The 22,299-nt window shown below is 44.3% G+C and overlaps 1 long non-coding RNA gene across 3 annotated transcripts in view; it reads right to left on the bottom strand.

Moving 5' to 3' along the window:
- LOC112059817 (uncharacterized) overlaps nt 1–22,299 on the bottom strand; it is a 124,492-nt gene that overhangs the window by 5,220 nt on the left and 96,973 nt on the right. For all 3 annotated transcript variants that reach the window (XR_006174747.2, XR_010589945.1, XR_010589946.1), the window contains exon 3: nt 18,595–18,698. This is a non-coding gene — a long non-coding RNA (uncharacterized LOC112059817). The remainder of the gene's footprint in view (nt 1–18,594; nt 18,699–22,299) is intronic.

The following is a 22,299-nucleotide window of genomic DNA, read 5'->3' as shown; positions in this document are numbered from 1 at the left end:
AGCAACTTAGCTTTGCAGGGCCCCCGTGGCCTGGGGCCCTGGCCCTGCTTGCTACCTTCTAACGCCGGCCCTGGCTTTTATATGCAGAAAAAAAAATTGTTGTGGCACAGGTGGGCCTTGGAGTTTTTATAGCACCTTGGGGGGTGGGGGGCTCAGAAAGAAAAAGGTTGAGAAACCCCTGGTGTAGAGGAATCCTTCAGTTGCATAGAGCTGCGGTAGTGGCTCTTAACTCCAACCTCCCTCCCAGTCCATAGGTCAGGGGTCATAGCTAGGGAAATGGAGCACAGCCATACACTTTACAGCAGAGGTTTGCAAACTGTGGGCTGCGCCTCCCTAAGGGAGCTTGGGCCAGCCCCATATGACAGGGCTCAGAGAGGGAATGCCACCCATGCCCCTGACTCACCTCAGCAGAAAGGTGAGAACGGAGGGGTAGGTTGGGGTGTGGTGAGAACAGAGGGGTAGGAACAACCAAAAATTGTAACTCAAAAAACTTGAAAACCGCTGCATTAGAGCAAACACCAGTGTATCAGTCTAGTCAGGAAGCCCTTTCAGGACAGGAATTCAGGCAAGATGCATGGAGACACAGAAGGAAGACCCTATATAATTACCCAAACTGTAACCAGAATATCGTACACGGATACTGTTTCTTATTCTTGGCTGATGCAGGAATGACATCATAATTTCATTCCTTCAGCCCAACCTAGGAGATTTTGCATAAACGTACAAACGTAGCATCAAATTCCTCTTTCTGCCCACAGGGAATTCAATGGTAGCACCTCAGCACCCGTAGCAGCACCGGCACTGGTGCATTTCCTCTGGCGACTTCTGAGTTCTGCAGGGAGTCCTTTGGCCCCTATAATTCAGCTTTTTCAGCCTTGGGTATTTCATTTTGCCATCCAAGCTTTCGCTCAGGTTATTGAGGTTGCAAGTGGGGAGAAAGGATTCAGCTGGCAAATTGTGCTGGAATAGAAGTGAAAAGGTCAGCAGCACAAAGTGGCTTCGCTGTCTTTCACAGGAGGGGGAAGAATTACAATTCTGACGCCAGAGTTCAGTAACGAGAGGAGGAAAGTGGCACCACGTGAAGGCACAGCTGGGGGAAATAATCCTGAGAAGAGGGAGAAATGGTACGGCACAAACTTTACTGGTCCTCATTCCAAGCTTAAAATCCTAACCTTGCAAGATCCTCTGGGCTAGGGCATGAGCCTCTTGAGGTCGGAGTTAGAACTGGGGGTTAGCCACAAAACAAAAAGTAAGTTTAAATAGTCTCGAGCAGCTTAGTCTCTGTATGTCCATAATCCAAAGCCACAACACCTCTGAAAGGCAGCGTGGTCCACTGGACAGGCCACTAGACTCAGGACATTCTAGTCACACAGCAGTGGCAGAGCTGGGACCTAGGGCAAGTCCCTTCCCGTGCCTCTGTTTCCCCTCCTACCCTGTGTTTGTCTTGTCTGTGTAGACTGGGGCTGGGACTATCTTTACTATATTAGGTGTTTGTACAGCATCTAGCACAACACACTCGCAATCTCAGTTGTGGCCTCTAGGCGCTAAAGTAATACAAATAATAATTTTGTAACTTCTACTCAGGAAGAGGGAGGGGCATGAAGGGGCCCAACTAGAACAACATGTCTATTGCAGGTCAGCGCGGAGGTTAACTGGGAGGTGTGTATGCCCCCTCCTGGACACTCACCAGGCTGCTGTGAGGGAACCAACCACTGGATCCTAAGTGCTTTAAGCCTCCGGAGTCTGAACAGAGTCCAGGGACTGGCTTTCTCATGGGGTCCCTAAGCACGCTGTTAGGATACAGATCCTATATCTAGCACCCACCTCCTGGGAGCTTAGACTCTGCAGTCTAGTGGTAACCCCTCGGCTTCCCCCATAGCTCTGGGACAGGATGTGTTTAAACTCCAGCCACGCGAGTCCACAGGTTAACCCTTCAATGGCACGTGGTAAGTGTCACACACACACACACACACACACACACAGCCTTTGCACAGGATTCTAAAACACCATTGCTCTTTACTTATGGCACAGAGAATACAGATCATTTAGAAACCAAGCCTCCTGAACATAATGCCCCTCTTCCTTTGAGAGTCCTTAGGAGACTGTCTGAGTTCAGCTGGGAGGGTACCCTCTGCTTCACCAGGCTCCTGCAGCAGCTACCCTGTGACTCGGTGAAAATGTCTGAAGCCCCTAAGCAGAGCAGCTCCTGTCATTTTACAACTTCCCTGTTCTTCTGTCAGGTTCTCCTGGATCAACCTCCTCAGCTGATCACAGACTCCTACCAGGTGACTTAGTTGCCTGTCAATCTCTCCCTGACAAACCAGCTCTTCTTAGTGGGAGCCAGTCCATTTTCTAGGATGTTTGTATTTGAATAGAGGATCATCCAGAGATCAATGACCCCCGACTGTCAGACCTATATCACTAACACCTGCCATTTATATCCAACATGGAGATAAAAGAACAGTGAAGGCATAGGGCTGCACATTCAAAATTGAGTTTGCAGCTTGGTTTGCGGGGGGGGAGGGGAGGGGGGAAGAGTTCATAATCTCACAGAATTTATAAATTGTATAGCCATATTCCCCAAATCACAGTGTGTGAGAGTCCAAGGAACATGCTGGGCACGACTGAGGTGGCATTATTTAGCAGAGCTGTTTGGGAGAAGCTTGCATTGTACCTGGCCTCCACACTGTGTCTGGCTCTAATAAGCACTGTCAGTTCCTTGCTTTCCTGAGAGCCAGTCACTTGCAAACCAAAGACAAATTTAAAAAATATATCCAAAGGTCTCAGTTTAATCAAGCAGCTTTATGGCACTGCAGGGAAAACCTCTCATCTCATTGTGTTCTTTGCACACACACAAAAAAGCTAGGGAGAAATATGAATATAATGCTCCAATCGTCGGTCTTATTATACACAACAATATTGAATTGTGAGATATTGAAGATTTAACCTGTGAATTGATACCAACTTTTATTTGGCAGCCAACCTTATGTTACAGTGAAGAAACATAGACACTCAGACTATCTGAGAGTTCATAAGTGGAATGTTCCATTGCTAAAGTAATAAGGGATGAAGAATCAGAATAATTCTTTAACAGTTGTCACAATCCTAAACTAGCCACTAGCCAACTGACTGGTAGGAAGCTCTGCGTACTTAGTCACCACCATCTTTTGGAGACATGCAAAGTGCTGTGTACTCCATGGGGTGATGTTGTAAATGACTGTGGAGTCACTTTTCAAGCTGTAGCATCATGCCCTTCAGGTACTGCTGTAGAGGAAATAAGAGTTTGGAGGAATGGAAGGGCTGAGATGATTTCACCATGAGAAGCGCAATTTTCAGTTTCATGCATGAGTTAGGGAATCTAGTTCTGCACATGGATGTGCAAAAGCCAGACCGAGGGGCCGGAAATAGGAATGTGGAATACCAAGTATCAACACGACAGCTCCAAGACAGAAGCAACTGCCCTATCTTAGTGCCTCTCCTTTTGGAAATGTAACACACAAAAATATACCCACCTGGAAGTGCTGGTACCAGGGGCACCGGAACAGGAGTGGCCAGGGAGCCATGGCCCCCCTACTTTTAGAAATGGGAGGGCTATACCCTCCCACTGTTTACTGGCCACAAGGGTGCATGGCGGGGGAGGGAGCGGAGAGGAGAAAGTAGGGGTGGGGGGGGAGAGGCAGCGTGGGAGCAGAGCCTTGGGGGGACAGGCAGCGCTTTGGGGAGAAGGGGCGGTGTGAGGGCAGCAGCTTGGGGAGAAGTGGCAGCGTGGGTGCAGGGCCATGGTTTGGGCACCTGTACCCCCACCACTTTTAAGGCACTTCCACCGCTCCTGGCTGGTACCCAGTCGATCAGCCCAAGTTCATGTGTCTGACTAATACTGACGGTGGGTACTTCAAGGCTAACGGGCCATTACATGGAAAAGGGAACAGTAGGAAAGCTATAATGTAGACCTGTGACTAAGGATAGTACAGCACGAAGATGAGACAGACCTTTATGCAAGGTTCCAAACTGGCATCTGAAGCAGAGCCCCAGCACTGAAGGTCAGCTCCTTTAGGTAGGACTAGACCACCTCTTCAGGCTCCCTTCCAGCCCTACATGTCTATGATTATGCTATCACCTTCATTGCTGGATTGCACTTCAGTTCCCATGCCGCCGTGGAGTGCACCAGCAGACTTCCTTTGAAATGTTACCATTCAGATGATGTGCCTGGTACATCCACCAGATCTGACGTGAATTTTGCCCATGGCTCTGCCTTCTCCACTCCCGCTTTGGTATGCTCTGCTCTCCAGAGGGGCAGAGAGGGAGCAGTCTCAGAACTTCCTGGAATGCAGGGACTGCAAGTAGAGCGCACTCCTCTGTGGGCAACATAGCAGGTGGGCCAGGCCCCCTGGATCCTCTACACCCAGCAAACTCATGGAAGAGCCAGCCACAATCTGCTCCTACAGTAGCCGATGTCTGAAAAACGACTTTGAAAATGGAAGTGAAATCCTGGCCCCTCTGACGTCAACAGCAAAATTCCCATCAACTTTAATGGGGTTGGGATTTCACACCATAACGTGCAAAGAGTAAGCCTCCCTTGTCACCAATGTACTTTAACAGTTAGTGAAAAACAGTCAATATTTGCATAAGGGGCCTTAGATGAGATAATGGGGTCAGGACCTGAGTTTATCATCTGTGCTATTTAATCCCTGCATCTTTATACACCTTTCCTAGACCATAGGGAGCACTTTTCACAGAGTCAGTTGATGATGGGACCGATATGGGCAGGAACAATCATTAACAACCAGAATTAGAATGCAGCCATAACTTTCTGACAACTCTGCTCCCAGGAGACCATTTTCATGCCTCTGCTGTGTTTTCCCCCGCGCTCTCCTCATTTATTAAAACTGTAGCAAATGCTTAGCAAGTGGACTTCAAGTTCAAAGCTGAAGGATGATGTATTTTTAGCTAATGGCCTCTCTCAGCAACGGGCTAGAAAGGAGGTGGTAGCTTTAAACAGCAAGAAAAGTCTGTAATTAGTGGGAGTCATATGGGAACACAAGACTGATAGACTGTACTAGGAAAGTGCTGGGAAGAGAATGGAGTGGGGGAAGATGGCACAAAAGGAAAACGAATACAAGACCAAGCCTCACAGGCTGAGAAAAATAACTGGAGAAATATCAATGAGCTACAATAACTGGGCAAAGCACAATCCATTGCGACCTGCCTGTGACTGACAAGTGGGAAGTGATGGATTGACTGATCATGGAAAGTTAAGGCAGCCCAGGCCTTCTACAATCGGCATCAGTGGAAGCTGGTTCAGGTCTAGAAAGTCTACAGCCATATTGAGTGTGCTCCTCAAGATTCAGTCATTGTACATTAGTTGCCTACTGTATCTTTCAGTTGTCTATTCTCTACCTAAATTTCTTAGCCCACCGACACACAGATACACACACACACACAGACACACACTTCTGTCTTTTACAGGAAGGGGCATAATACCAGCCCCACAGTACTGAGCTCATTGCGGTGAGCAGAGTGATTATTGTGTGACATTTCACGATGTCTCGTGATACTGAACAAGGTAATTCAGCAGTTAGCTCAAGACAGCCCTGTGTGCAGTCAAGTGCAATCCCACTAGATCACAAATAATGCGGTTACGAATGCTGCATAGATTATAGGGTCAAACTGTGCTCTCAGAGAGAAGTGCAGCTCCATTCACCTCAGTGTAATGGAGAGCAGACTTTGGACCTCGCCGTATATCACAGAAATACTGGGCAACTCTCTCTCCTCATACCTGTTACCCCCACTGACTACCCCAGCGTATGTATGTAGAGAGCGGGATTTGGCCTGTAACTAGATATTTCTAGGCATCTCCAATAGCATAGTTGCCCAAAATTTTTCTGGGCATTCCTCACCTGAAAACAAACCAAGCATATAACACCACCAGCATTCCCACCATCAATGATCATTTCAGACCATGATCTTGTTTGGTTACCTGGCGGTGGTGAACTCTGAGTCATGCTGAATTCTAATTAGGCTAATCCTGTAGAGATCAGAAATGAAAAAGAAACGTGTCTGATTGCTCTAGCTATACACTGAAACAGCAGATAGCTAGAATTTATCACGAGGCACATCCACCAGGTTTCTAAAACCATTTCTTCCATCTCTCTCTCGCTGCCCAAGGATACATTGCATTAAGTGTTCAAAGAGGATTCAATCTGGCCTCTGAAACTTTCAATGCAAAAGTCTAGAACTGTTTAAAACCCACCCTGTAAAACTGTATGTGCCAAATGTTGCATAGTCAATCTTTCACAAGTAGTGTGTAAAAAAAAAAATAGAACGTGTGTGTGCAAACAGGGTAGCAAATGTATAAAGTATCTGACTTGGTTTTTTGCACACAAAAGGCTGCACATACAAAAAAGTTTCCCATCCAAAACTGAGGGCTTCATTTTACAGAAAATGTGGCCTGTGTGCGTGCTGTTTGGGAAGTTAGAAAAATATTAGAAGTGAGAAAAATAAATGTTTGCTTTGTAAGAATAAATATGTTTTCTCACAACTGAATGTGAACATTGACATATATTGTTATTCTAGTTGCAGTAATGACCACGCTTTCTTGTTTTAGCTTATCTAGACTAAAGCAAGCTCAGGCTATTCCCATTAATAAGAACATAAGAACGGCCATACTGGGTCAGACCAAAGGTCCATCTAGCCCAGTATCCTGTCTTCCGACAGCGGCCAATGCCAGGTGCCCCAGAGGGAGTGAACCTAACAGGTAATGATCAAGTGATCTCTCTCCTGCCATCCATCTCCACCCACTGACAAACAGAGGCTAGGGACACTATTCCTTACCCATCCTGGCTAATAGTCATTAATGGACTTAACCTCCATGAATTTAACCAGTTCTCTTTTAAACGCTGTTATAGTCCTAGCCTTCAACCTCTTCAGGCAAGGAGTTCCACAAGCTGACTGTGCACTGTGTGAATAACTTCCTTTTATTTGTTTTAGACCTGCTGCCCATTAATTTCATTTGGTGGCCCCTAGTTCTTGTATTATGGGAATAAGTAAATAACTTTTCCTTATCCACTTTCTCCACATCACTCATGATTTCATATACCTCAATCATATCCCGCCTTAGTCTCCTCTTTTCCAAGCTGAAAAGTCCTAGCCTCTTTAATCTCTCCTCATATGGGACCCGTTCCAAACCCCTAATCATTTTAGTTGCCCTTCTCTGAACCTTTCCTAGTGCCAGTATATCTTTTTTGAGATGAGGAGACCACATCTGTATGCAGTATTCAAGATGTGGGCATACCATCGATTTATGTAAGGGCAATAATATATTCTCAGTCTTATTCTCTATCCCCTTTTTAATGATTCCTAACATCGTGTTTGCTTTTTTGACTGTCTCTGCACACTGCGTGGACGTCTTCAGAGAACTATCCACGATGACTCCAAGATCTTTTTCCTGATTCGTTGTAGCTAAATTAGCCCCCCATCATATTGTATGTATAGTTGGGGTTATTTTTTCCAATGTGCATTACTTGACATTTAGCCACATGAAATTTCATTTGCCATTTTGTTGCCCAATCACTTAGTTTTGTGAGATCTTTTTGAAGTTCTTCACAGTCTGCTTTGGTCTTAACTATCTTGAGCAGTTTAGTATCATCTGCAAACTTTGCCACCTCACTGTTTACCCCTTTCTCCAGATCATTTATGAATAAGTTGAATAGGATTGGTCCTAGGACTGACCCTTGGGGAACACCACTAGTTACCCCTCTCCATTCTGAGAATTTACCATTTATTCCTACCCTTTGTTCCTTGTCTTTTAACCAGTTCTCAATCCATGAAGGGACCTTCCCTTTTATCCCGTGACAATTGAATTTACTTCCCAGTCGTATCTGTAAGGTGTTGACATCTAGAGAGAGTTTCATTTGTTAGCAAATATTGAATTACACCTCGAGGAGTGTTTTGTCCCAGCTGTTACTTTAAGAAACCAAACATTGTTTATTGTTATATTTTATTTGCCAAATTTAAGGTATTTATATCTACAAAGCTAAGAGCTGATCACAAACTTTGTGCAGGATTTTTCTTCCTCCCCAAAACAGTTTTTTCATAACATGAAAGTTTTCTTGAAAAATATCCAATTTTGTCAGCACTTTGCCCTAGATCAGTTTGGCAACAACCTCGGGGCGGGGTTGGGATGTTCACCTTCCTCCGCATGTGGGTGCAGGTCACTTGCCAGGATCATCTGGGTTTATCTCACTTAATCATCTCCCTGACATTGCAGGGACCTCTAGCACTGGTGCACCTTGGTCCCTCCTATTCTCTGCCTGTGGCAAATCATAGTCTAGTCTCCTGTGGGCTTCAATACATTGCTCTAATTTCAGTTGTTGGGCTTAGTGTGTGGGTGCTGGTTGTTGTTGATGGCCTGTGCTAGACAGGTGGTCAGACTGGATGATCTGGTGGTTCCCTCTGGCCTTAAACTCTGTCAGCATTTGCAGCTGGGCGTTGTCAGGGAAACAAAACATTTCCACCTGTGTTTGGGTGGTTTTTTCCCCCCAATGAATTGCTGAAAAAAATGTGGGAAAAAATGCAACAAAAATAAAATATGGTCATTTTCTGGGTGGAAAAAAAACATTTTAATTGGCTGTGATGGAACGTTGAGTTTCTTATTTAAAGTGCAGTGCTGGGGGGATGGGAAGGGTAGAACTTTCCACCATGCTGGGAGGTCTAGAGTACTGAGTGCTTCTTTAATTAAACACATGAAGAACAAAATTCATCCCTAGAATAACCCCTGTGGCTTCGCTTGAGTAACACCATGGATTAATTTAACCCATCAGCTCGACAGTGAAGTAGCTATCAACTTGATTAGACATATCTGCACTGTCTGGATATTTACCAAATTATTTCCAAAGTCCTATCTTATACCCTGTTCTCAGCATATAGTTAAAGTGTAGATTCTTTGGGGTCAGTGTTCATTTGTTCCAAAGCCCTGGTCATGAAAAATCTGATGGCACTTTTAGCCAGTTATTGATTCATGAGAGGACCTTCCCTGTTCTCCAATGACTACTTAGTTTCCTTAAGAGCCTTTGGTGAGGGACTTTGTCCATAGGCTTTCTGAAAATCCAAGAACACTACATCACCTGGATCACTATTATCTACATGGTTTCCAATACCCTTAAAGAATTCTAATAGATTGATGAGGCATGATTTTCCTTTACAAAAGCCATGTTGACTCTTCCCCAACATATCATGTTCGTCTATGTGGCTGAACATTCGGTTCTTTACGATATTTTTAAACCACTTTGCCTAGATACTGAAGTTAAGCTCAATGGCCTATAATTGCCAGGATTGCCACTGGAGCCTTTTCTAAACACCGGTGTTATATTAGCTACCTTCCAGACATCTGGTACAGCTTGCTTGCTGCAAGCTTGACGTTTGCGTGCTTCAGCGATAGGTTACATACCACAGTTGGTAGCTCTGCAATTTCATATTTGAGTTCATTCAGAACTCTTGGGTGAATCCCATTTGGTCCTGGTGGCTTATTACTGTTTAATTTATCAATTTGTACTAAAACCTCTGCTATTTACACATCAGTGTGGGATGGCACTTCAGATCTAACATCCAAAAAGACTAGCTCTCATGTAGGTATCTTTGTTGAATGCTCCTTTAGCCCCTCTGTAGCCTAGTGGCCCCCCTGCCTGTCTGGCAAGTTTCCTGCTTCCGATGTACTAAAACAAATTGTTAGTTTGTGTGTCTTTAGCAAGTTGCTTCTCAATTCTTTCTTGACCTGCTTTATTATACTTTTACACTTAACCTGCCAGAGTTTCTGCTCCTTCCTATTATTCTCACTAGGTTTTGACTTCCAAATTTTAAAGGATACCTTTTTGTCTCGAATGATCTTGATTATTCTGGTGTTTAGCCCCGGTGACATTTTTTGGGGTCATTTTATTGTCTTTTCTGATTTGGAGTACACATTGAGTCTGAGCCTCTGTTATGGTATTTTTAAATTGCCTGAATGTAGCATGGAGGCTAATAACACTTGTGATAACTTTTCTTTTAGAAGCATAGCTTGTGTTTTCCCTTATCTTTTGCTGTATATTGGCTTATGCACCAGCCATTAGGACTCCCTTATTCTTCTGCTGAAGGATCTTTGGCTTTGAAGGATAAGAAAACCACCACAAGACACTAAAGAATCAACACTGCATTTTTGTGCTTCTGTAGGTAGCATTGACCTACATACTGTGAACAGAAGGAGAAAAATGCAAATACAACTCTCCCCTCTGAGTAAAGTGATTCAAGACAACAGAAAGCCAAAGGATCTGAAAGGTGAAAGATAATTTATAAGGGCAGATGTAGGAATGTTCCTCCTATTTACCCAGCTGTGAATTTATTAGATGTGCACAGCTGTGTCCGTCTTTCAATGGTTTGAACTGCTGTCCCTACAGCCCATGGACACATTTCTTTGAAAAAAAATCTTTGCTTTCCCTGGAGAATTTTTTTAATATTAGGTATTACAATAAAGGGGCAGGGGAGGGGAGAACCTACATGTGTGTGTATTGGAGGCAGAGTGAAATGATCCTGGCTCAAAAACAGACTTTTCCCTAAAATGTTTTTTTTTTCTGCAAAGAAAAAATTCCCTCAACATTCCATCACCTGGTAATTATGCACAAATGCTGCAATTAAGTTTCTCAAAGCGGATAAGTGGCAGGTGAAAAAAATTAAACCCACTTAGGCGAGGCAGGTTTAGAAAACGTGTAATGAACTGAAATTGCTTCAGTAAGTCCCTTCTTTTGGTTTGAAAGCCCAGAAATCATAATAGTTTCAGAGCTTTTCCTGCCATTTTTTCCAATGTGTTGCAATTAAGCAGCAATTTGTGTCATCTCTCAAGTCAAACAGGTTTTTCAGTTGCAATCCCAGTAAAAAGTAAAAGGGTGTAGCCAGCACTGTGTATCGGATTAACTGAGTGGGTCCTTCAGAGGTTTACAATGTCAGGGGTGGCCGGTCAGCTGGAAATGGTAGAAGTGTCGGTAGTATGGTTTTTAACAAGGGGATGTTATAGGTCCCTCTGCAAAAGTGATTGTTGGCATGGACTCAGGGGCCTGTAATCCTTGTAAAACACTTCATGTCCACACAGAAAAGTGCTCCTAACATTCCAACTGCTACAACCACCATTCCAATTCTAAGCAAGTCTTGCAAACGCCTCCACCCGCACCAGATCTAGCCGATTTGTTCTGTCAGCACAGTACCACAATGCTCCTGCCAACAGCTCAGAATAGTGGCTCTGCCACCTGTCAAAGCACACACCACACACTCACAGCAGCCAACTGAGTACTTAGGGTAGGGTGCATCTATACAGCAAATGAAGGTATGATTGCAGTGCAGGTAGGCATACCCATGCTAGCTTTAATCTAACCGGCACAGGTAACAAGAGTGGTGAAGATGCTGTGTCACAGGCTTCTGCATGGGCTAGCCACCCCCACAGAACCACTGCTTTAGATGCTCTTGGCTCTGCCAGGTATATACCATCCAAGAGAAACCAAGCTGGTCTACTGTTGGTCTCTGCACAGAAGAGTACTCCTCTGGAAGCGGATCCTATTCCCTGCTCTTCCATTATCTCACTGTGTGCCCTTGGGCATGTCACTTAATCTCCCTTAGTTCCCCCATCCATAAAATGGAACTATTAGCTGCCCATCTCTGGGAAGTGCTGCAAGGTCTTTGGATGAAAGGTGTCATATAAAAGTGCTAAGCAGTGTTATCATTCATGGGATATCCAGGGAGAGGGAGGAAATATATTCAATAACATCCCCATCTCTGTTTTAAAAGGGCAAAACACTTCCTGTGCTAATGTGTTCATTATAAGATGCACTACAATTTGCTATCCCCATCCTGGGTGATATTCCAGCACGTAGCTTGTTAATGCTGGCAGTGTCCAATTCACCCGTGAGCCCTGTTGTAGCTTTCAGCTGGCCTAGCAGAGTAAGATACAATACTTTTCGTTCACGAAGTAAAGGTCCTGATCCTCATTAAGCTGTTGTAAATCACTGTGGCTTCATTGAAGTCAATGCTCACTTATACTAGCTGAGTATATGGCCCAAAATACGGATTAATTTAAATATCCTGATTTACAATATAGGGATCAAAGAGGCACAAATAACTTCCATCACCACAATGTTTACTATTTAAATATTTCTGAATTTTAGCAGGATTTTTCCAGCTTAGAAACTAAGAAATGGTTTAAAGATTATTCTTAAAACGTAAAGCAAGACAGCTTAGGCACCTGAGCCTTTGCACTAAACTTACAGGGTGTGAGGGAAGAATGGATGGGTTTGTGGCTAACACACGAAGTGGGGATCCAGATCCCCACAATTCTGATCCAAGCTCTGCCACAGACCGGCTGAGTGACCTTGTGCAAGTTGGGGGTTCCACTTGGCAGCCCACAGGGTGGATCCAGCCCTTGGGATGATTTTGTCTGGCCCCAGAATGCATCTGGCCCCATGGCATTTTGCTCTACAAAATGGCATCTTCTGCGTGGCATGACCTTACACACTCTGCAGCAGTTGATTAGCTAAGATGACAGTTCTCACTTCACTCCCTGTTATCCTGAGTCATTTAACATAACACACTAATGCTGTTGAAAACACCTTTTAATTATCTCTCAAGCACTTTTATTAAGCGATTCAGCCAAAGCACTTAGTGCCTCAATATTTTGCTTTCCAGTAGTCCATGCCCTGCAAACCTTTTCTTCTGCTCCTTGTATCCCTGCACTCCCTCCCTCCCTCTCCTTCAACATCCTTCTCATGCACTCTCTTGAAACTCTCTATTCCTACAGGCCCAGCTTACGGCAACACCACTCCCAGATGCTAAAGTCACCTGTTCCTCTCGGGGAGCTACTTCACTGCCTGACAGCATCTGGGAATGTTAGCTCTGCTCTATAAATGGTTAAATTCAACTTGCTTATAAAGATTCAGTTCATTATGACAAATGGTAACACGTGTCCCCTAAGCTAGTCCTACAGCAGTAGCTACAATTCAGCTTCTGTTCATAAACTATCAGAGATATTTTGTCCTGTTTGTGTCAGCAGGGCTAGTCAATTGATATACAATGTTATATTCAATCAGGGTTTTTAGGTCTTCTGTATAAAATATTAAGTATTTAAAACAGTCCTCTATTTATAAAAGTTAATTAGTTTAGAACGGCATGCCAGACCCTCTGCTTATAGAAGTTTTAAAGTAAACTAAGGAGGATACATATTTGATGTGCACTATTGTAACCCAATAATAAGAGATTTGTTAAAGAGCTGTAAAAAGGTTATGTTTGTTTTTTAAAGCCTATTATTAGTATTGTAAAATGCAGTTATGCCTCTTTGGTTGGCTGACACAAAAACAACCAGAATCTGAAAGAAATCAAGGACTTTAAGAGATTGTAAAAAATAATAATCTTCTTAAATTGACCCATTCCCGAAAACGACCCACGCCATAAACCATTTTCTTAAAGTCTATAAAATATTCCTGCAGTACTAGCTGTAAATAGGTTAGTAGGCAGTTGAGACCTCAAAAATGTAATGTACTCTGTCTCCGTTGGATGTATGGTTTCCACTGTTAAAAAGGAAAATAATACCTGCCCTCAAGAACAAAATACTGCTAATTTGTTTATTTGTTGTATTAAATCTAGAACGGCACTGTGAGGTAGGAGGCAAGACATATCCTCAGGGTGGGGAAGTTTTTGCTCTGTGGGGTAGTTTCTGTAACAGCTTTACAGAAGCTAGATATGTCAGCGAAATATTAACCAAACAGCATTGGAAAAATTAACTGGATAATGTGATGATCTATTTGACAGCAATTTTTTCCCTTTATTTCATTTTGTAAATCTGTGTTTTCAGAGATGGCTGAGGTTTGGAAATAGATAACAGCAGCCCCATAAGAACTGTGCACTCCGCAACCTAGTTCACAGGGGATTGTAGAATTCAAATAAATACATTTTTAATGGAGGGAAAGCCCACCGGAGAACTGTAACCGGGATTGCTTACTGAACTATCGGGATGGGTCACAGACTACTGTTTGCATAGGAAACTCACTAAAGGGGATTGGACAATGGCACATGCATGTTAATGCTAGCTTATTTGCAGCTTTGTTATGGAGGAAGGCTGGGGAAAGGGAAGGTGAACTAAGATACAGAATCTTGATACCTGAAAAGTCTCTGTATTAAGCAGAGATTGGAACAGAGTATTTTGGTGTCAAATCCTGGGGCAGCCTCAAGAAATGGTTGGATTTACAGAGAGAAAATCTCTTCAGTCTCTTAAATCAGAAAATCCACTGCTCTGTGTTATCCTCTGACTTTGAGCATGTTCCAAGTTTCAGTTGGAGTTGGCGATAGGGAATGGATTAAGTACAGCTTGGCTTTTATACTTAAACCTTAGGCATTAATTGCTTAGCATACCAAGATTTTCCTGTTGAATTACTTGCTATTCAAACTGCTGATAAACTACAAGTTTAAGCTGTTGATAACAAGTAAGTGTTCACATTTAAAAAAAAGGGGGTGGGGGTGGGGGAGTCTTGAAGGGGAGTGAGGAATCCAGCAAAAGGGCCAGAATCAGATGGGTCAAATAGACTGGGAAATAATTTGCCATCTGGCGAGAAGAAAATGGGGGTATTACCATCTTAAAAGCATTGTATCAGAAGGTCTATTTGTGAACTATCAGAGAAGTAGCATATGCTGAGCATCAACACCTGCACATACTTCCCTCAGCTCATACTGCATACAATGGGAACTCTCAAACATTCAATTGAAGGTACATCACAGAAAATATCCTTCATGCAATCATCACTTTTTACAGGGGTATCCGGAAGGTTGCATATTTAGGATCAATTCCTGAGAGCTGCTGAGCTCCTGGAGTTCCGGCTGATGTCAACATCTCTGGATTTGATTCACAGAGGTAAAAAACTAAATTAAGACCCATCAATGCGAGGTGTAAGGGTAGTTGTGTGTGTACTTCCCTCATATTGGCCCTGTCACCATTCATAGGTTGCAGCAGCAGTCTTTTGCTTGCAGGTTGTGGGTGGGTGACATTACCTACTGCTAAACTCAATAACTACAGCAAGGTGAAACTGATTCTCTGTAAGAGAAAGAGCATGGTCTGGTAGATAGGGGGCTAGACTGAAACTCAGGAAGCCTCGGTTCTATTCCTGGCTCTACCAATGACTTTCTGTGTGACCTCAGGCAAGTCACTTTGCTTCTTTGTGACTCTGTTTCCCAGTTGTCTGTCTTCTCTGTTAGGACTGCAGGCTCTCTGGGGCAGTCTCTCTTGCCAGGTGCCTAAATCGCACCTAGCACAGATTTCAGATGGGGATTCTAGGAATTACTGTAATCAATATAATGACAACAGCAACAGTGGCAGGAGTGAATCACTGAAGAAAACAGCATGAGAATCAAGTTCAGCTTCAGCAACAATACAGCCAAACACCAAGTTGAACACGGATAGAGAGGAGTCCACACGTGTAAGTACACAAAATCTATTACAACTGAATAATTATGCCCCAAATCTTTACCTTGAATTGATTCCCTACATTCATGGCCTTCACAATATTTCAATGATTCCTATTTCTCAATATCACTGAAGAAGATGTAAATACACCCTAAAACTGGTATGATAAAGAACATCTGATGTTTAACCATAAACGATTCCATTGCACTCTGCACAGTACATCCTAAACGGACATTGATGCCCTTAATGTTTATGTCAGTGCCCAGTGTGTAGCCTACTGAGACTGAGGCTGTATCACAGAATAACATGGCAGAACTGCATAAAAACCTCACTCATGGTATTTTAGAGTCAAACTTCGGTCTCTCAAGACATTAGTTGAAGTAGCTTACACTGCCAATACCAGTTCTCACAGCTTTGTCTTTAACTTGTGTTTTTCTTGGGGTTAATGTTAGATGCCAGTCCTGTTGGTTTGAATTACTTGTATTTACAATATACATACATAGTATATACACAGCATAAATGCAATCAGCAACCTAGAGACATCGGGGTTTTCAAAATTTTCAAAAGCACCTAAGTCCCGTTTTCAAAAGTGATAGGCACTTAGACTATTGAGTCTCATTGTAAATCAACATGTAACGGGGCGAGACTCACCACCTAGGTGCCTCCTGCTGGCCGTGCTGGCAATTAACTCTTAATTGCTGATGCGGTTTCCTCTAGGGTGTCTCACCGCCATTACTTCTGCTCCACCTCTAACACCCGCATCATTTCCCAGACCGCAGCGTCCTCTTCTGTGCCCCACTCTGCTTTCTCTCCCCTTCCAGGGGAACCGGGTGTCTCTAGTCCATCCACTTGCCACTGTGGCCTACCGCAGCCTTCAGTCTAGCCCCTCACCTCAAGGGGCAAACTGCAGTCCAAATACTGGCCACCACCCTCTGTGGCAAGTGGGGGGGAAAGGGGGTACCCCATAGTCAGCAGCCACATGCTGCCGCTTCTCCAATTCCCATTGCCTATTTCCCTGGGCCACTTCCCCAGAGGCCTAGCACCTTCCTGGCCCTTTGTATCAGGGGCCTCAGTCTGGCAGTCCCCAGGCTAGAACTCCCTATTGCTCCTCTGACCCTGCCCAGCACTACTCTAGCTAAGGTACTCCTCTAAGGCAGCTAGTCCTTCTCCCTTGCACTCCAGGACAAGACTACCCCTGTTCTGTTGAGCAGCCCTTCTTATATGGCCCTCCCTGGCCCTGATTGGTTGCTCCAACAAGCCTGCTCCTGATTGGCTCTCTACAAGTCCTCCTCCCATTGGTTGGGTTTTGCACAGGGCTGCTTTAACCCTCCATCTACCTGTGTGGGGCAGCTGCTCCACCACACAACAGAACCTGGGAGTTCAGCTCAGCCCACTGCCTAACCCAAATGACAAATATGGCAAAACAAATGAGGTGAAGAACACATCCGACTTCTTGGTTCCTCAGTCTGAGATGATATGTTTCTCCCTCCAGTTCTACTTGTGTAGCCATGCCCCTCACATCAAAGCCCATGGGAGAAGTATAGATAAAGCCGACCTTTCTAAAAGTACAGCAGGCTCAGCCAATGTCATTTGTTGACCTCTGCAACTTGGAATTTGACACTTTTGCAGCAGGTAGTTCCCCTTTTTCATTTTGGGTTTCTTTTATGCTAAATTGTTTTTCTGAAGAGGAAAGTCTCTCCCCATTCCCCCCACCCCTCGCTTTTTTTAATTTAATTTTCCAGTACACCAGTCTTCCCTTCCCTTGGACTTTTATAAAGCACAAAATCATCTGCATGAAAATACTTTTGTCATTTAGCTGGAAAATTGTTTACCATTGTGCCTGAGAGTGAAAGTGGTTTCTTATTCTCAAAATGCAGGCAAACAGTACCCCTGAGTTTCTCTTTGTCACATCAGAACATATGCCATTTTTAATCAAACTGCTTCCCCGTTTATTAATTTAAACTGCCAAACCAATTTAAGGATTGAGGGGCGGCAGGGAAACCCAAACAACAAGTTTACCAACTTGTCTAATAAAATTTCAAGAGCCATTAAATCAAAAGGTCTCTGGGAAATCAATCAGGCCCCCGCTGGGAAGCTGACCTTTACCCATTGCCTCCAAAATATTTTTGGTGATGGTTTTTAATAGTGGAGATTTCCGCTGACTGGTTAGACTGGAGCCTTGATCAACAAGGGGTCATACATTGTATTTGTACATTGGTAGAATGGCTGTCTAAACACAAACAGCAACTCTTTAAAGATGAAGGTTGTTCCTCTTAGACCTCATGCCAGAGTATTATTTCTTATTGTGTGTCTCACCAGTCCCTTTTAAGCAGCACTGTTGTTTAGTCACCCTTCTGAATCATCTCACGCTTGTGCAATTGTACTTGCAGTAGAAGGTAGACCTGGGGGTTGATTTTCAGAGGTATTGAGCATCCACAATTCCAGGAGACACCGCTGGGAGCTGCAGGTGCCCAGCATTTGTTATAAATCGGATGTATAATGGGCCAGATTCTTCTCTCAGATACTAATGTCCAGCTCCTGCTGGCTTCAATGACAATTGTGTGTTTGCATCTAAGAGCAGGGACGTGAGCTTACAGACTATCCAAGAGATATTTGGTTGAAACGGATAGTCTTATGTTCCTTTATAAAGCTTCAGGTGGGACCATATTCTCCAGAGACGGAGGGGAAGAGGGATGGGAGAAGGGAGTTTTTACAGCCCTAAAGTTCTGGTTGAGTTTCATTCTCAATGTCCAGCAGGTTCCCGGGATGATCTGGGATGTTATCAGATCGGGCATTAACAGCAGCAAGGTGCTCATTAAAAGCACTGGGCCCCATGCTGGAATCCACAGAAGAGAACAGGGCGCTGCACCACATCAGCATGTATTTAGTTTTACAGCAATATCAAACCCAGGCCTGTGCAATAGTGTTTTTCAGCAGAATGAACTGAAATGTTGAATCAAGTTTACGCCTAGATCTGTGTGTTGAGTTCACCTTCTCCGAAGCACCATGCAGTCAACTGATCTAGACGGTTTTGCTCGCTGTTAATCAATATGCCACATACATACATACAAACAACAGAGAGAGAGAGAGAGAGAGAGAGAGAAGCAGGCTGCAGGGAACTGAATAGCTACCTGTGTTGCTGAGGGAAATGATATTCAGGGACACAGAAGAGATGATCATGGCGCTCCTGGGCATTCCTTGCTGTGAAGTGTGGGGAGCTATTCCAGCCCCGAATCTGCAGAGAATGAGGCATGATCAACACAGGCCTGATTGTGTTTCACTGTTCATGAGCAGTAAGAGGTTACAATGATTAACAAGGACACCGGAGCTGTTCAGAGGGCGAACGTACAGCCTTGGACAGTGAGAAATTATTGTGATTAGCTATTCAGAGTGATTAAAAGTGCACATGGTAAATTGAGACCCATGGACAGAGAGAAACAATGATTAAGTGGGCCATGTCCAGAGTTTCTGCAGGGGGGAAGAACGCTTCATGAGCAATGAGATGGTTATTAACATGGCTACATCAATAGTTATTAACCTGGTTGCATCAACATTGTTCACAGCATGAACTTAGCTTCATGGGGAAAGAGAGGAAATGATTAACAAAGGATCTTAGCACTGCTCGCAGGATGAATTCAGATCCCAGGGCTGAGCCCAGGATTAATGCAGACACATCAACACTGACTGCAGTGTGACCAGATTCACAGGCAGAAGACTCAGGCTAACATGGCCTTGTCAAAATCAACATGCCCAAAGACTCCTCTTTTCTGGGGTTCGGGAGATGGTTAGAACTCCCAGAATTCAAGGTTAATTTAAACCCGCTCACAGCTGGATATTTTAAAAGATTGGACAGAAATATTGTTTGGCTCTGCTGCCAGTGGGAAAGTTTCCCAGTTACAATAATTAAGGATTCTGAGAGGGCAGAGAATGATACACGGAGCTGAACCTGAGCTGAAAAACCTAGCTCTGAATTCTTTCAACAGCGAGGGATGTTCAGGGACAGCGCTCGTTATACAAAATGCACACTCAAAGGGAAATACAGGGCAGACATTTGCTGCATTATTGATTTGTTGCAAATAATTCATCCAACAAAGTTGCCCTTTTCTCTGTGTATGTCTTGTAGCCGTTCCTCCCTGTCAGATTTGGAAGGAGGCCACTCTCAGTCACTGTGGCAGGCCGCCCTAGGAGTCAGTCACCAGTCTTTCACTCTGGCCCTCTAGGCGGGCAGAATAACAGACATAGTCTATAGCCACAGCTTCTTGGCTGGGCAAACGATAATTAACAGTCTCCAGGTGCTGGCCCTCTGGGCAGGGCAGCTCAGCAAGCAGTCTTTAGCTTCCGCCGAGGCTGGAGCAAACAGCAACTACAGTCTAGGGCTCTGGTCCTCTGGGCAGGGCAGAGCAGGGAGCAGTCTTAAGCCCAAGCCATCAGACTGGAGCGAATAGCACCATAGTCAGGGCCACAAACAAGGCACTGGGCTTCTGGCCTAGGGGTGAGATTGATGGCAGGTGGTAAGGGGACCCAGGCCCACCCTACTCAGCCCAGGGTCCTTACATGGCAGATGGTTACACCACTGGGTCAGCGGGGATCCCACTGAAATACGCTGACTCGCTTTCCACCAGAAAAACTAGATTAATGTCCGGTTTCTCTGGGCTACTTTCTACCACAGTCTGGGTGTAGGGCTCTGTAGTCCAAGGGTCCTCTGTCTCCTCAGGGTAAAATATGTGGAGATATACCTATCTCCTAGAGCTGGAAGGGACCCTGAAAGGTCATTGAGTCCAGCCCCCTGCCTTCACTAGTAGGACCAAGTACTGATTTTGCCCCAGATCCCTAAGTGGCCCCCTCAAGGATTGAACTCACAACCCTGGGTTTAGCAGGCCAATGCGCAAACCACTGAACTAGCCCTCCCCCCATTACTGATGGCAGTCCTGGGAACTCCTCTCCCCATTGGTCTCTTCAGGGTTCAAGGTGCTGCACAGCGCAGTTTCGGCTCCAGTTTTTGCCTCCTTCCCTGGCTCCCATCTAACTAAGCTAAAGCCCTCCCCCCCCATCCCTTTTATACTTCTGGGCCTGCTCCTGTGCTTCCAGTGTAGGGGATTGGGTTGGGTTGACTCCACCCACGAGGGGGTGTGGTTCCTCCCTGTCAGGTTTGGAGGGAGCCCACTCTGCCTCTCTACAGTCTAGATTACAGTTTTTGCTCATTTTACCTCACTAGTTGATTGCCACTTAACTTCAGTTAGCCAAGAGATTTGTAGAGGCTGGTCTGGACACTCTACCGATGTGTGTTCTACAACACAAGCCACTTCTACTTTATTGTAGGCTGGACATGGAGTTTCTAGACTAGCATTTACAAAGGGGTTAGTTGACTTGAGTGAACTAACAGTCAAATCAAGTTAAAACAGGAGGAAAATCTCTAGTTTAGACACACCCATGCCAACTTATCCACAATGGGCTGTGATTGATCACACAGTGAGGTTCAGGGGTCATGTCATCTGTCTAATTGTCCTGTGACAAATACATCAATTGCTTACACAGAAAAATAACATTAGAAAAGTATTTGATTTTTGCCTGTCTCTACTGCAAGAAACACCTTGTCCTTTTTGAAAAAATATTAATCACATTGGGTGAGCTTTTCAACAGCTCAGTGGATAGTTAGGTGTCTAACTCCTATTGTAAATCAAGGGTTTATATGTTAAAGAAGGTGACAAGCCATGGGTAAGGGTAGTAACCTATATGCATCAGAATAACTAGGCCTATGAAAGACCAATGTGAATCAATGCATACCTCAAAAAGGTGGGCATTGGGAGCAATATAAAGACAAGCCATCAGTCCAGTACATCGTGTACTGGACTGATGACCTTGCAAGATAGAAGAAATCCCTATTTCCACAGGAGATACAGCCGCGCAAGCTTTCCTTTACATGACCTAACCCTGATCTGTGCAACAGCCATACTGGCACATGGTCTGAATGTTGTTCACACACGTAATGGGGATAGAGTGAAAAAGGTCTGTTTTTCTCTCTGGGATTGCAGTACATTTCCTTTAAAGATGAGCCCCAAATCCATACCTTTGAACTTCACAGAATTTTGGACCCACATCCAAATTGATTGACTAAAGAGCGTCACTAGCATTCTGAGTTACGCCAGACTAGTATAGGCATACGGGGTTGTGTGCTCATGCCGGGGGGATGCACTCTGAGTGAACTGGAATTGTATGAAACATGAAGTTAAAATGAATCCTCATTAGCACGAGATCTGTTCCAGCCGTGCTGTTACTTAACCTGAGTTTTCTGGAGAATGACCTTTGCCCCACTATAACTTCTTGTAAATCTACCATTTCAATATTTTAGCTGATTGCATATTAAGCTATTCCCTTAACTCTAGGAACACAGCAGTGATGAAGATTCTTAGGAGAGCTAGTTAGGAATGTATGGCAATGATCTCTGAGGTGGAAAACAAATGCAGGGTTCTATCCCGAGACCAGGAGGAGGCTAGGAAAGCGAAGTCAGCAGGAGAATTGAAGTGCTGGGAAAAACCAATCTCCTCCGGACTGGTTACAAGGCAATTCTGTGTACCAACAGCTAGCTAATTATTTCTCACTGCAGATCAGCAAAGGCTGACCTGATTAAAATGATAAATCAGGCAGCCCCTCAATTTTTATGCTGCAAGAGTCCAGGCCTCTGTTTACATGTGAAAAGATATGCTAGGTAATCAAAAATATTTGCTAGAAAAGAAAATCGATTGTAACCTGACAGAAGCAAACATTGCACTCCAACTTGTTTTAAAATCTTCTCTATTTACATTTGCCATTAGAAATTGGGAGCACATTCCAAGCCA

This window comes from Chrysemys picta, chromosome 8, assembly GCF_011386835.1.
Source record: "Chrysemys picta bellii isolate R12L10 chromosome 8, ASM1138683v2, whole genome shotgun sequence".
Lineage (NCBI taxonomy): Eukaryota > Metazoa > Chordata > Testudines > Emydidae > Chrysemys > Chrysemys picta.
The sequence above is the reverse complement of the archived record's forward strand: the minus strand, read 5'-3'. Positions and strand labels throughout refer to the sequence as shown.